Raw genomic sequence first — 12,287 nt, forward strand, 5'->3', positions numbered from 1 at the left:
TACAAAAACTCTGTGAAAAGAAAACCATTTAAAATTAGGGAATGCAATGTGTTCAGTCATGTCTTTAGGGATGTCCAAGCAGCCACCAGCCTGGCTGCAGGCAGGTTCTGCAGGTGGTCTAAACTGCCTTGTAATTCTGTTGCAGTTATGAGATTTCCACCAACAAAAATGGTGGTGCTGCATGAAGCCATCCACGTTAACCTCCAGTGGTGCATCTGCCAGGCTTTGAGATAACCCAACAGTATATGTTGGAGAGATTTCCAGTCTTTTCTAAGCTTTTCTACCTCCCTTCAGGGAAAGCAGGGCAGGTAAAGCATGCTAGAGTGTAGCCAGTGCTATCAGAGGTCCTCAGAAAGGTTGTAGGAAGGAAAAGAGTCTTTAGGATGTCCCCAGCACCAACTGGTGGTTCCTGAACCTCACAAGGCAAGGTAAATCACGTGTATGGCAGCCTTTCACCAATAGATCCATGGGAGGCTTCTAGAACAGAGGAAAGGATCCAATCTGTGGTATATCCAGAGACCAATAAATAAATATGCACTCACTGGATTATGAAAACCAGAAGTGAGATCCTGACCATGTGTCTGTTATGAATGTAATCTGCAGACAGGCTAGATTTTATATGTGCACATTCCCTGCCGACAAATGGGACTCTTGTATGCGGGAATTTGGTTGGATGATTTTGATGGAAAACAGGCATGTCTTTATTAACATGCATTTGAGCTCCAGAGGTTCAGTATCAATTAGATGTATTTAAGTCTCTCTAGCAGCAAAATCTTTCTGATCATCCACAGTAATGCCTTCCTGTGCTTCTCCTGGTGCTTTGATTCCCTTGTTTCATTTCTCACCCTAACTTGTGTTTTACTTGCATGCGCAGCGATGCTATAGGTTACTGCAGCAGGAATCATTCTTCAGTGGCAATACAAAGGTTTAGCGCTCTGGTTCTGCAACTTCTACTTATGCTGGAGCAATGCTATTCAGCTCGGTATTTGCAAACTGCTTTAAGTCTCACTGCCAATCCTAAACTTTTAAAAATTATGAGATTGGCTTAGAAATTGTGAGCCTTTTTTTAAAGCAATTACTTTTTGTGAATTCTGGCACAAAAGAAACACTTAGTTCCTTATGATTTGTTTTTTGTAATTGCCTGCCAGTTTCAACAGATTTTGCTGTAGCTGCAGTTTCTTTGGTGGATGCTCTTGTGCCTAATACTGCCATAACTGCGTGTCCCCATGCCTGTGCTTTTCCTGTTGACCACTGATAGGAGGAACATTTACAGTCACTTCTCCGCAGCCACCTGTTTTCACAAGGCTTGTATGAACATAATTATTTTTGTCAAATATGTCCTTCTCTTCCCCCAACATAAACACCTTCAGATCACATACATTTTCTCTTCAGAAAGTAGGCTATAAAATTAACAGATGCTATAGTCATCTATTTTTTTTTTTTTGCCCTGTGGATTCTGAATCTTACATTCAAGCTTGATTGATGTTTCAGATCTGATATTTTCAGTTACCTTTGTAGCTGTGAGGACTATAAAAGTAGGTTTTGGTCTTTCAAAATCAACCTGAAAATCCTATGATTCTCTGACTTGAGGATGTGAAGAGGACTACAGTACTTTTAAGAAAATCACTAACAGTGATAACATTTGTAAGCCTGCAATTCTGAGCTCCATGTAGGCATGTGATTCACCATCCTAAATTGATGTGATTCCCTGGTACTGCTGCTTAAATCAATGATGTTTTGTTGTCAGTCTACAGCCCTCTCTTTCCGTGTATGTAATCTATCTATCAATATGCAGACCACGACAGGTTATTTGTATGCTGTTGAGTAGTACTATTTCTTCTCCTTATGTAGGAATAAATCTATCCTATGATGAGGAGGAAGAGCAGGATGCTGGTCACTGCGTGGATTTCTGAACTGCCTTTTCAGCAGACATGCCAACGCCTAGTGGCTAACTAAGGTTTTATATTTGTGGGCTATGTTTCACGTACATTTTGTGGTGGCAGCAGCTAACACTTTCCTCAGGCAAATGTTACAGATGGCACTTTTTATGCTTGGAGTGGAGTAAGAGATGTAGTCACCCCCTTGGCTAGCACACAGTGTTCCCTCAGAGCTGTGGAGCGCAAGGCAGTATGAATGGAGAGAAGCCCATCATCCTCTTGTTTGTCTCATGAAGAAGCAGTGCTTCTTTCAGCCTTGACTGCATCGTCATGGTTTGGTGACCTAGGGCAGGAGTTAGTCTGTGTCACTTGAAATATATCCCACGTTTCATATTTTACATGTGAATATCATACCTAGACTGATGACAGATACATTCATTGCTGAGTCTGTAATTTTGAGTTATACTGGCAAACCTTGCTTCTAGCTTTCCTCCGGAGCTTTCAGCCCCAGCACATTGGCTCCCATTGCCACTCCTGACGTACTGGTGTTAGCAGGCCATGGTACTCTTGAGATCTGTTGGGTTCCCTACCTACTCAGACATTTTTTCCTCTGCTGAATCCTCCTGAATGTTTTGTTCCCTTCCTTTGCAATCTCGCTGCAAATTCCTGCAGCAGAGCAGGTATAACTTTTGCTTTCATTTCAGAATGAGATTTGGCCTTGAACCTGCTAAATGTGCTAACACTTAGGTAGTCTGTAAATCCCTGAGGGGAGAGCTCACCCAAAGGGAACAGGTGGCCTTGGAGTTTCAATTAAGTTCTTTATCCACTCACCTCAGAAAGCAACCCGCCCTCTAAATTACGGATCGGGTCATTCCATCTCAATTCATCATCTATGTTTTTCTGTCCCCACATCACAACTGAAGATATATACATATGTAACAAAATACAGCTGATAATTATAATTGAGTCAGAAGATGTTTGTAGTCATTGGTTAAGAATTATATATCTAAGCAACCATCCGTCACTCCAGTGAATTCAGGATTTAAAAAAAATAATCAACGAATTCTAAACATCTAAGTACTGTTGCTGAGCATATGACTGTGCAATGACCTATTTGCAAAGTCACATTAAGAGAAATATATGAGCACTGCACTCCTTAGGGAATGGCAATACAATAAAATGTGGATATTTGTATAAAAGCTAATCCTCCCACAGAGTTATGTCAATTAAGTACAGTTCAGGGTAATAAAGAAAATATAGTGTTATCTGGGCCATATATTACTATCCCCTGATTAAAATGACTGCAGCGAGGTCAGTATTTTTAGTACTTGTTACTTAGTGCTAAAGTGCTCCCTGAGTTTTGCTGTCTGTGTGTATGCCTGTGTGTGTCTCTTTTTCTTTTTCAGTGGCCTGTAGTGGCCTTGGAGTGGGAAAAAAAAAGGTGAAAAGAATCAATAATGCCACTTCTTTAAATACTGAAGTGAATTTAGTGTGTGTGAATAGTGCCAGATTGACAGCCTGGAGAGCTAAAGGCCTACTGTTACCTGCCACATGCAGCCAAGAGCTCTGCAAGCCTCCCCCAGATCGCCTGGCTGCATTACCTCGGCTTTGACCTATCTGGGGACCATCTTCCCTCCTCGTAACTGAACCTTTTGCTTCTTTTCTGAGGCTACCAGCAAATTAGTTCCAGTTGCAGTGTTTTACTGCAGAGGGGAGGCATGGTTTGGTTTTCATTTTAAGGCGCACATTTTCCAATAGGAAGTGGATATTTTAATTTGCTTCTCTGTGTAGTAGTAATGAGTTGCTTACTTTTAATAGTATAACAGGAGAAAAAAAACACACAAATAAGAGGGAATGGCTTCTCATGGTTCAAACTACATATCCTTTTTACAGGAATAAGCAAAGACTGAGCGATTATGATTATATGTAGTCCTCTCATGAATGATTAGACATATTAGTCCCAATTTAAGCTTAATTTTCTCTTTTGATGGGAAGAACTTCTGGAGGAAAAGCTACAGGCAAAAGAAAATCTAGCAGTTCTCAGGAGAGTGTCTCATCCCCAATATTTTATTGAGGAAAATACAGACAAAAAGGACTCTCATGTAACAGAGCAGTTCTTCTTATGTCACTCACCAAGCTCCTCTGTTTCCCCCAGTGGTGTTTTGGTCCCCCACTGCTCAGTGTCCCAGCTCAGACTACCAGGGCAGACTGTGGGCACCAGGAGGTTCAGATACTGCTGTCTGAGAGGTGGTGGCATACCCTAATTCTTTATTTAGAGGGGAATTTTGCCATAAAATGGGGATGTTCAGAAATTGCATAAAGTCTTTTTGTGCTAAACAACTGGAAGTCTGTTAAACACAAACCAGACCCCAACAATAGCCTCAAAATCTTAGGCCTATTCATATTCTGCCAGTGCATACCTACCTCTTCAACTCTAGGCTTATGTATTCAATAGTACCTGGAGGTTGGGAAGGGTTGGATTTTGAACCTGGCTTTGCAGATACAGTAGATATTATTTTACCTACATAGAGCCCCACGTCAGGAAAAGCATAGAGGTTAATTCTGAGCACATGCTCAAAACCTATTGAAGTCAAACAGATATTTAAATGCAGATGTTAGAAATATGTTTATGGGTGTTGTTGAATAAGGGCCTTAAATGCATTAACAGTTTGCCACTTGATGTTACTAGCCAATAATACCTTGCACTTTGGCTCTGTTAAAAATAACAATGAAATAGTTGTTCTGTGTTCTTCCTGCCACGACTGAATGATACTGCTTTGTGATTCTTCCCAACCTTGCAAGCCATGTAACACTGCATACATCTTGGCAGCCTCCCACTGATCTCCTGGTGTACCTAAATCAGTGGGTATTAGAGCATTTACAATGTGAAAGGGAGAAAAGAATTTCTGAGAGTTGGGAAATTTGAAGAAGAGAGCTCTTTCTTACATTCGGGAACTACAACAAGACCAATCAGTTTTTAGAGATTGTCTGTGGGAAGGTAAATCCAGGAAAGAAAAAAAAAAATGTTTGAAAGGCCTAGAGTGCCTTAAAAAAAATGAAATTGATTACAAGAAACTGCTGATTTAGGGATGGATCCCAGGGTCCCCATTTCCTGCAAGTCCAGTGGTTTTGAATGAGGAGCCCAGAAGCTAGCTTGGCAACTGGAGATATATTTCATGCATCTTTATTACTAGAAAGAAGAGAAAAAATGAATGAGAGTGCGAAAGTAGTCCTAGACAAAGAGAATGAAAGCTAAGGCTCGGTAGCTACCCAGCTTAATAGCTCCTTGTCCATTCTTGCCTTCCAGATCACACTTCTGTCCTAAAATGAAGGCTGACCTTTTTCAGCTGTTCAGTGGGCTCCATTATAGGACTGAGTACAAGGAATGTGATTGATCTGCACAGGCATATTGGGTGTCCTCACCCCATTCACCTTAATGTTGCAGTCTTCCAGCATAGGTGGCTGAATGAGAACTGTGTCAACATTTGGACCTGAATACACATACTTCATAGTCTAAACTCAGCTTTAAACTTCAGTCCAAATACATTAGCAGAGAAGTGGCTCCAATGTAGGAACACGTCCCCACCTCTGCTCTGGGGACAGCAACTTTAAGGAGAAGTCCAGGATGACCAACTGGTGTGTTAATCATATCAGCCAGCTACATATCTAGCCTGCAGAGGTTAAAACCACTTGAATGCCACAGTTTCAATATCGCCTCTACCCCATATCAAGGAAAATATTGACTATTATACCACCATAGGTAGCCTCAAAAAGCAGTTCCTTGGGAGTGTTGCTTTAGCACAAGGTAGTGCTAGCAAATCCACCACAGGGACTGAACTTAAACTTGCACTGGGGTCTGTTGATCTGCCCTGTAAGCAAGTGGCTTGAGACACATTGATAGTTTAAGTAAATTCCATCCCTCTCCAATTTCAAAGCAAAAAATCTGTAAAAATAGGTTTGCATATTGATATAATTGACAAAACCTTCTGTCAGTGGCACAGTGTTGTCACGTATGCCTTTTTAAAGAGGGTTGGAAAAGCTGTCCTTCTGATGTGTGACTTTCTATCCTTTTTACTCAGGAGTAAAAAGGAGATGGCAAAATGTTTGGTACAAGGGTGATTGGAATCCATTGGTGGGATGTGCAAAAAAAAGTCTTAATAAAATAGTTTCAGAAAGACAACATTAAAAAATCACTTTTTGGAGCCACTTAGATATTTTGGCTTGCAAGAGCCACTCTTACAAGGCAAAGCCCATGCCTTACAGTATCGTCCTAGACAGATAACAGTGAATTCCCTTCCAGACGCTTGCAGAGGGCAGATCTGTTCACAGGGGAGAGTTTATCCACAGTGGCCAGCTAAAAGCGGCTTCTTTCTTTGATAACCAAATAGCTAGGAGTAAAAATAGAAAAGAGGTTGTCAAAATACAGCAAGGCACCAGGATTACAAAGTTACTGTATTAACTTGCTGGCACGATTGCAAAAGGAACTTCCAACAACCCCTAGTCTGATGCCATCAACAGTAAAGGCACATGTACCATGAAAGAGAGAACACCAAGTAAGCATTTCCTTAAGCAAAAGCGTAGTTCACGCTCAATGAATTCTGAACTACTGTAAGGGAATAAAACAAAAAGAGAGAACCAACAACAAAAGAGGTGGCGGAAAATATTGAGAAAGAGAGGAAAAAGTGGTTTCTATCTGTTTTGTCCTACAGGCAGAAGTGCCAGGACAAATCAGCAGGTCTTCAGGTGAAATTTCTAGTTACAGTAGATGAAGCATTCCGTAGGCCACTTTGACGGATTGTTAACGTTAGTTGGGCTGAGTGTGATTAATACGGCTGCTCTGTCGGTGACAGGGAGGAAAAGGTTCTGCTAAAACCGAGCAGAGGTGACTCTGCTCAAATTGGTTCGAGCAGCACAAGCAAAGCGCGGGTGCGGGGCTCGGAGCAGGGGAAGCACGGAGCAGCCGTGTCAGCTTCCCAGCTGTGGTCTCCTGGATCAAAGGAAAGATGCCGCTGATTTGAAACGAAACGTTGGGGGTTTCCCTAATGGGAGCTGGCATAGGGAGCGATTGATACGGGGTTATCCTTCCCCCTGCCTTGATGCAGGGTAAAAAATGGATCCGGATGTGAGCAAATAGTACAAAGAGAAGACAGAGCTGCTAAGCTACATATTTTAATGGAATTTTCAAATGTGTGAGCTGTCAGGTTTAAAAAATAATAATAATACAGGGTCAGTCCTTGGCCTGCTAACAGATGTGTCCAACATTTGGATCATAGCACAAGGATTTTGCCTTAACCAAAATGAATACATCTAATACATTGACAGTAAATCTCTCAGCACCGTTAAAATATAACTCAACTAATAAATGAGAAAGAGAAGACATCTGAGAAACTGCAAGTGTCTGCTTAAAATATATAGAGTTAATATCAGCAAATGGTGAGTGAAGTCAAAGCATTCTGAGCATTCCTGCTTACCATTTGGCTCTGCAGAAACCGGACCCAAAGGCAGATTCGCATCTTGTGTTAACACAGCTCACAGCAGTAAAGCTCCATTGATTTCAGTCTAGTTATTACTGATTTTCAGCCATTTAAAGGAGAAAAACAGAAGATCTCTCCGCTCTGTGTGTTTGTGTGGCAAAGACAGCAAAGCGCTCTCCTGTCTCTAGTCACTCCAGAGCTAGAGACAACATAACCTATGATACTTTGCCACTAAGCAGTTGCTCCTGACACCAGAAAGCAGCTTCAAGGGAGGTTACCCGGTGTTTTCAGACAGAAGCAAAGTGGGGAGATGCACAATGGCTGTGAGGTGCTGGGAATAGCTGTGCAGAGTGTAAAGCTCTGCGGTAACTGTGGAAATAGGCTTATTTGCATTATTCTAATTGTACAAAGGACACACACCTCAAAGGACAGAAAGAGAAATATGTTGTAGTTAGTTGTTAGCAAGACTAGCAGTCTCTTGCAGAATATATAGCTGTAGGTTTTATTTGTAATCTTTTCTGGCTTGCAGAAGTATTTGAGAACTAAAATAATGTACTCTCTAGATCCCTCTAAGTACATAGTTCTATAATACTGGCTCCTCTACCTTGCTAGAATTTTTTGGTTCTAAAAATAATGGTTGGACATAAACATATAGAACAATGACATTGTGCTTAACATTAAGAACATCTTAACATTCATATGGTATTAAGGTGTGGAAACTCACTTTTCCATCTCCTCCATGACTCTTCCAATTCCCTTTGAAATTTTTCAGCCTTCACCTGTGTTCTCTAATAAGAATTGGACCAGGACACAGAACATAGGATTTTAGAAATGCAGGATTTTCAGGACTTGAGAGGGATCAATCATGTTTACACTTTCCCATCCTCAGGAACAACCAGAAGTGTTTAATTCCTGTTCCTTGCTGGGTTTAGCTGCAGTGACTGAAGAGATAACTTCCAACAGAGTAACCTTGAAGATAAAGGGGGGCAGACAGCTGGGGCAGTAACCTTTTGCGCCACCGTTGTTAATCCAGTTTGGTTATGAATCAGAGCTTTTGGTCGTCAGAATTTGGTAGTTCAATATCCTTCTGTAATCCAGAATTACTGCTGCCCATTCACCTGAGCTGCAGAACTGCAGCCGCAAGCAAAAGAGTGGGTGGACAGCAAACTACTGAAGTTAAAACCAGGGAGAGTTTAAAAAATTCTAGCTATTATTGTTGAGTAAAAAAACATAATGGTTATTGAAGCAGAGAGCTTTGGAATTTGCAAAACAGAATGAGATCATTATAGTGGTAATTGAGCAAAGCAAATAAAAACATGCTCAGCTCTAAGCACTTGAATGATCCTGTTCCTTCTGCCCAGAATCTAACGAAGGACGTAAGACTATGCTTAATGTTCAACATGTGAGAAGTTGACTTCTCGGGGTCTTAAGCATATGCTTATTTTTTTTTATTTTTTTTAACCGAGTTAGGGCCATATAAATGAAAATGACATTTGTAGTTAGTGTCTAGGCTAAATCAAGCCACATGCCTCAGGGTACAAAATAGCTATCAGATGTAGACAGTATTATAATGATCTCGCTCATAGAATACCCACCAAAGAATTACTTCTCACAGGTAAATTCATAGCAGTTAATTTGGAAATCAGGTTATCAGGCTAATTTATTAGGGATTTATTCTTTAATATGAGATTTCAAATCACCTTGCATAGCTCCAGTGACCAAAGAATTTATAGAAAATAAATTTCATCAATTAATTTTTCTTGTTTTTCCTATTCCCTGGTTCTCTAATAACAGATCGCAACATTCATCAATCTGACAATTACTTGAAATCATTTGTGAATTTTTGCAACAAATAGTTCTTGATCTGCAAATATGTCTGCAAACATTCCACTGCACTGGTGGTGTGGAATGAGCTTACTACTGGCCTGACTGCTGGTTTCAGTGGGAATTGATATAGGTTCCAAATATCTTTTTTAGATCTGAGGAGAATGTGGACTTGGATGCAATTGAGAAATATTTACTATATTGACATTATGCCAGTAAGGTGTTGTTAACAATATTTTGGAATGTTTTTATGAGTATTACACACAAGTTTATTTCTATTTGGACCACTCTTTTACCTTTGTATTTGGGCACAAATGCAAGGAGATGCAGCCCACAGTTATTTAGTCATGGTGCCAAAATTAACAATACAGCGCTTCCTCTGTCTCCCACTTACTTGTTCTCCGTTCCATGTGTTACCCTGCTTTGAGCTGGTGTGCCTCCATGTGTAGCCAGGCAGTAACCTGACTTGAGGAACTGATTTGCCTGAAAAGGCCATAAAAGAGATGAGTTTGGGGTTCTTTCTTGATGGATCAATTCCCAATCCCATTCACCACTCATTTATAAGCAGCCATGGCACAAAGAAGAGGTGGCGGACTAATTCTGTTACTGTGAAACCACAGCCATTAAAAAAAAAAAAAAGGCTATAAAAATAGATATACTTTTTTTTTTTTTTTAACTAAGCTAAAGCAGTTTTACTAGCTAGGAAATTATCTTTGCCAGCTTCTTCAGCTGGTGTAAATTAATGCAAACCCACTTCTTGTATATTGTGCCACTGAGGTCTTGACTCAAAAACTGAGATGCGCTGCGGATCTTCCATGTTTAGATGCAAGTGCTGGATCTGGTAAAGATCATGGGAATTTTCCTTCCTAACGAAAGAAATACCCTACACCTAACTGTGCAGAGCCATTCAAAACACAGTTTAGAGGTACGCCATTAGCTGCAGAGTGGCTGTCATTGGTTATAGTGAATGTTGTCCTCAGACTTAGAAACGCTTCATTTTAGTGAGGTATTTTGAGACAAAAAGGAAATGGAATATGAAGGTTAGTTTTTAGTCTGTAAATACAGAGTTTCCAAACCTGTAGAAAACCCAGTGCAACTTCTGTTTTTTTCATGTATTGTATGACTGCAACTCAAAAATGTACCTGATGCAAATAAGAATCAATCTTCAGATTAAAAGAAGTTGTGCCTAATTGTCAGTTTTATGCTCAGGGTAACCAGAATGGCAGAACTGTAGCAACAGACTATTCTACCCTGAAGTTACCTCTCTGAGGTAACCTGTTTGTCCCTTGGGGGGTGAAGACTCAATTCATTAAATGGCACTGGCTTTGGAAAAAAGCAATCAATGACCCATTCTCCTAGTCAGGCAGCGTTCTGGTGTGTCAGAGGAGGGAGCAAAATGAAAAGGAAGAACAGGACTGGGGACTGGAGCAGAGTCCCAGTCAAACTCTGCTGTTTTACAGATCTCTGAAACTGGACTAGCTGTTACCATTGGCGGCATGAGTAACTTCAGATTAACACGTTTATATCTAACAACTGATAATTGACCATAATCCAAATACAACAACCATTTCACAAATAGATGTCACTCATTTGCTAATAAGACATTGTGCTGTTGAGGTCAATTCACAAGTTTGGGGACCTGTGCCAGCTAGCAGCAGCTGAGAGTCTTGTGCAGAGTTTTTGGTGAGTTTTGGATGGGCTTGTGTTTTCCAGACAGGAAAATAATACAAATATTTCTTCAACATAATCTGTGTCTTAGACATAAACTGATAGTTGCCCGCAATGTCCTTTTTTTCATATCAACAGAAATCTCTTTGATTGTACTTTATTGTGTCCATAATATAACGACCCGTATTGTGTGGTTTATTACCCAGGCTATTTGGGCAGTGGCTTTAAATGCTCACTTTGGTTTGATAACACAAAATTTCGTTAACATATCAGGATCAAATTGTTGTCTGTGTTTGTGGAAACGTATCTCGCTCACCCCAGAGGTTTTGAGAATTTGGCCACTCCCATTTAGTCATTATAGAAAGAGACCTGCCAAGATGAGAAATTACACCAGGAGGGTTGAATATTAGGATTAATTGTCTTGAACCAGTGCAGTGGAGCAGGTAGGCAAGTCAAATCGAGGTGGGGATAATGAGGGCCAATAGGCAGCCTTTATTGTCTTCTTTCATAAAGAAAAGTATTTAAAAGAAACTATTTCCCATCTTTCAGCACAATTAAAATTGGAATTTAAAGTTTCTGCATTTTTAGCCATGTGAAAATTAGTGTTCAATAAAGAGAGGATTTCTTTTTAAACAGGAGAACCCTGGTTGAACAAAGATCGTCTGTGGGCCGTTAGCTATTTCTTTCTTCGTTGGTAGCTAAGCACCAGATTTTCCCTGAAGCTGATAGAATTGGTCTAACCTTTTAGACCTGTGATATTGATCTTTAGTCTTTTCAATCGGACATGTTTACTGTGCTTAAACTGTACCTCCTGGTTGCTTCAAACACTTAATTGTGCTGAAAAGTAGTAACTCATTAAAGCTAGTGGTAAAGTGGACTAAGGAGGGGAAGGTAGTAAAAACTGTAACATAATAAAGACAATCAGTTAATAAACAGGAGCGCATAGGGTCCTTCCACAGACTGAAGATTTTTGTTTAAAAACATGAATTGGGATTATCAGGGTGTAATTCTCATCTACTTATTATCCTCACTGCCTTCTGTCATTGCTGAAGACTCACCAGATAGTGCTGCAGAGTTTCAGTATCTCTGAAATGGGTAAAGGTCCCAAACCTTTCCTTTTCTATAGCAGCTGCACTGTGCCCCCATTTCAAAAGATTCCCATTGCTATCTGAAACTTAGAGAGACCTTCAAACAGTGCTTTGTTTTGGCTTTAATCCTTTAACCAGCTGTTTGTTCAGTTGTCTCTCCAACATGGTTCCAGCAGACTGCTTTGTGTTTCCTTGTCGAGTTTGTTTCATCACAGAAATATCACAGACCTTTGAAAATAGAAGACATCCATTCTTGTGAAACAGTGGTTCAAGGTAGTGAACAATTGGTTCAGATTAACTTTTCAGGAAATTTCCACCTTTCATTGCCAAATACTTGCGAGAAGAATTTCCAGAAG

General features: G+C 40.3%; 2 long non-coding RNA genes across 8 annotated transcripts in view; one reads left to right on the forward strand and one right to left on the reverse strand.

Moving 5' to 3' along the window:
* LOC308200849 overlaps positions 1 to 12,287 on the forward strand; it is a 550,918-nt gene that overhangs the window by 328,076 nt on the left and 210,555 nt on the right. The gene's annotated exons all lie outside the window — the stretch shown is intronic.
* The window catches only part of LOC308200851, a 71,080-nt gene that overhangs the window by 15,228 nt on the left and 43,565 nt on the right, over positions 1 to 12,287 (reverse strand). Inside the window, exon 2 of the long non-coding RNA XR_013955879.1 lies at positions 1 to 12,287. This exon is cut by the window's left edge and continues 15,228 nt beyond it; it is cut by the window's right edge and continues 24,014 nt beyond it. This is a non-coding gene — a long non-coding RNA (uncharacterized lncRNA).

Source organism: Anser brachyrhynchus, assembly GCF_964034855.1.
Source record: "Anser brachyrhynchus genome assembly, chromosome: 11".
In the NCBI taxonomy this organism is placed as follows: domain Eukaryota; kingdom Metazoa; phylum Chordata; class Aves; order Anseriformes; family Anatidae; genus Anser; species Anser brachyrhynchus.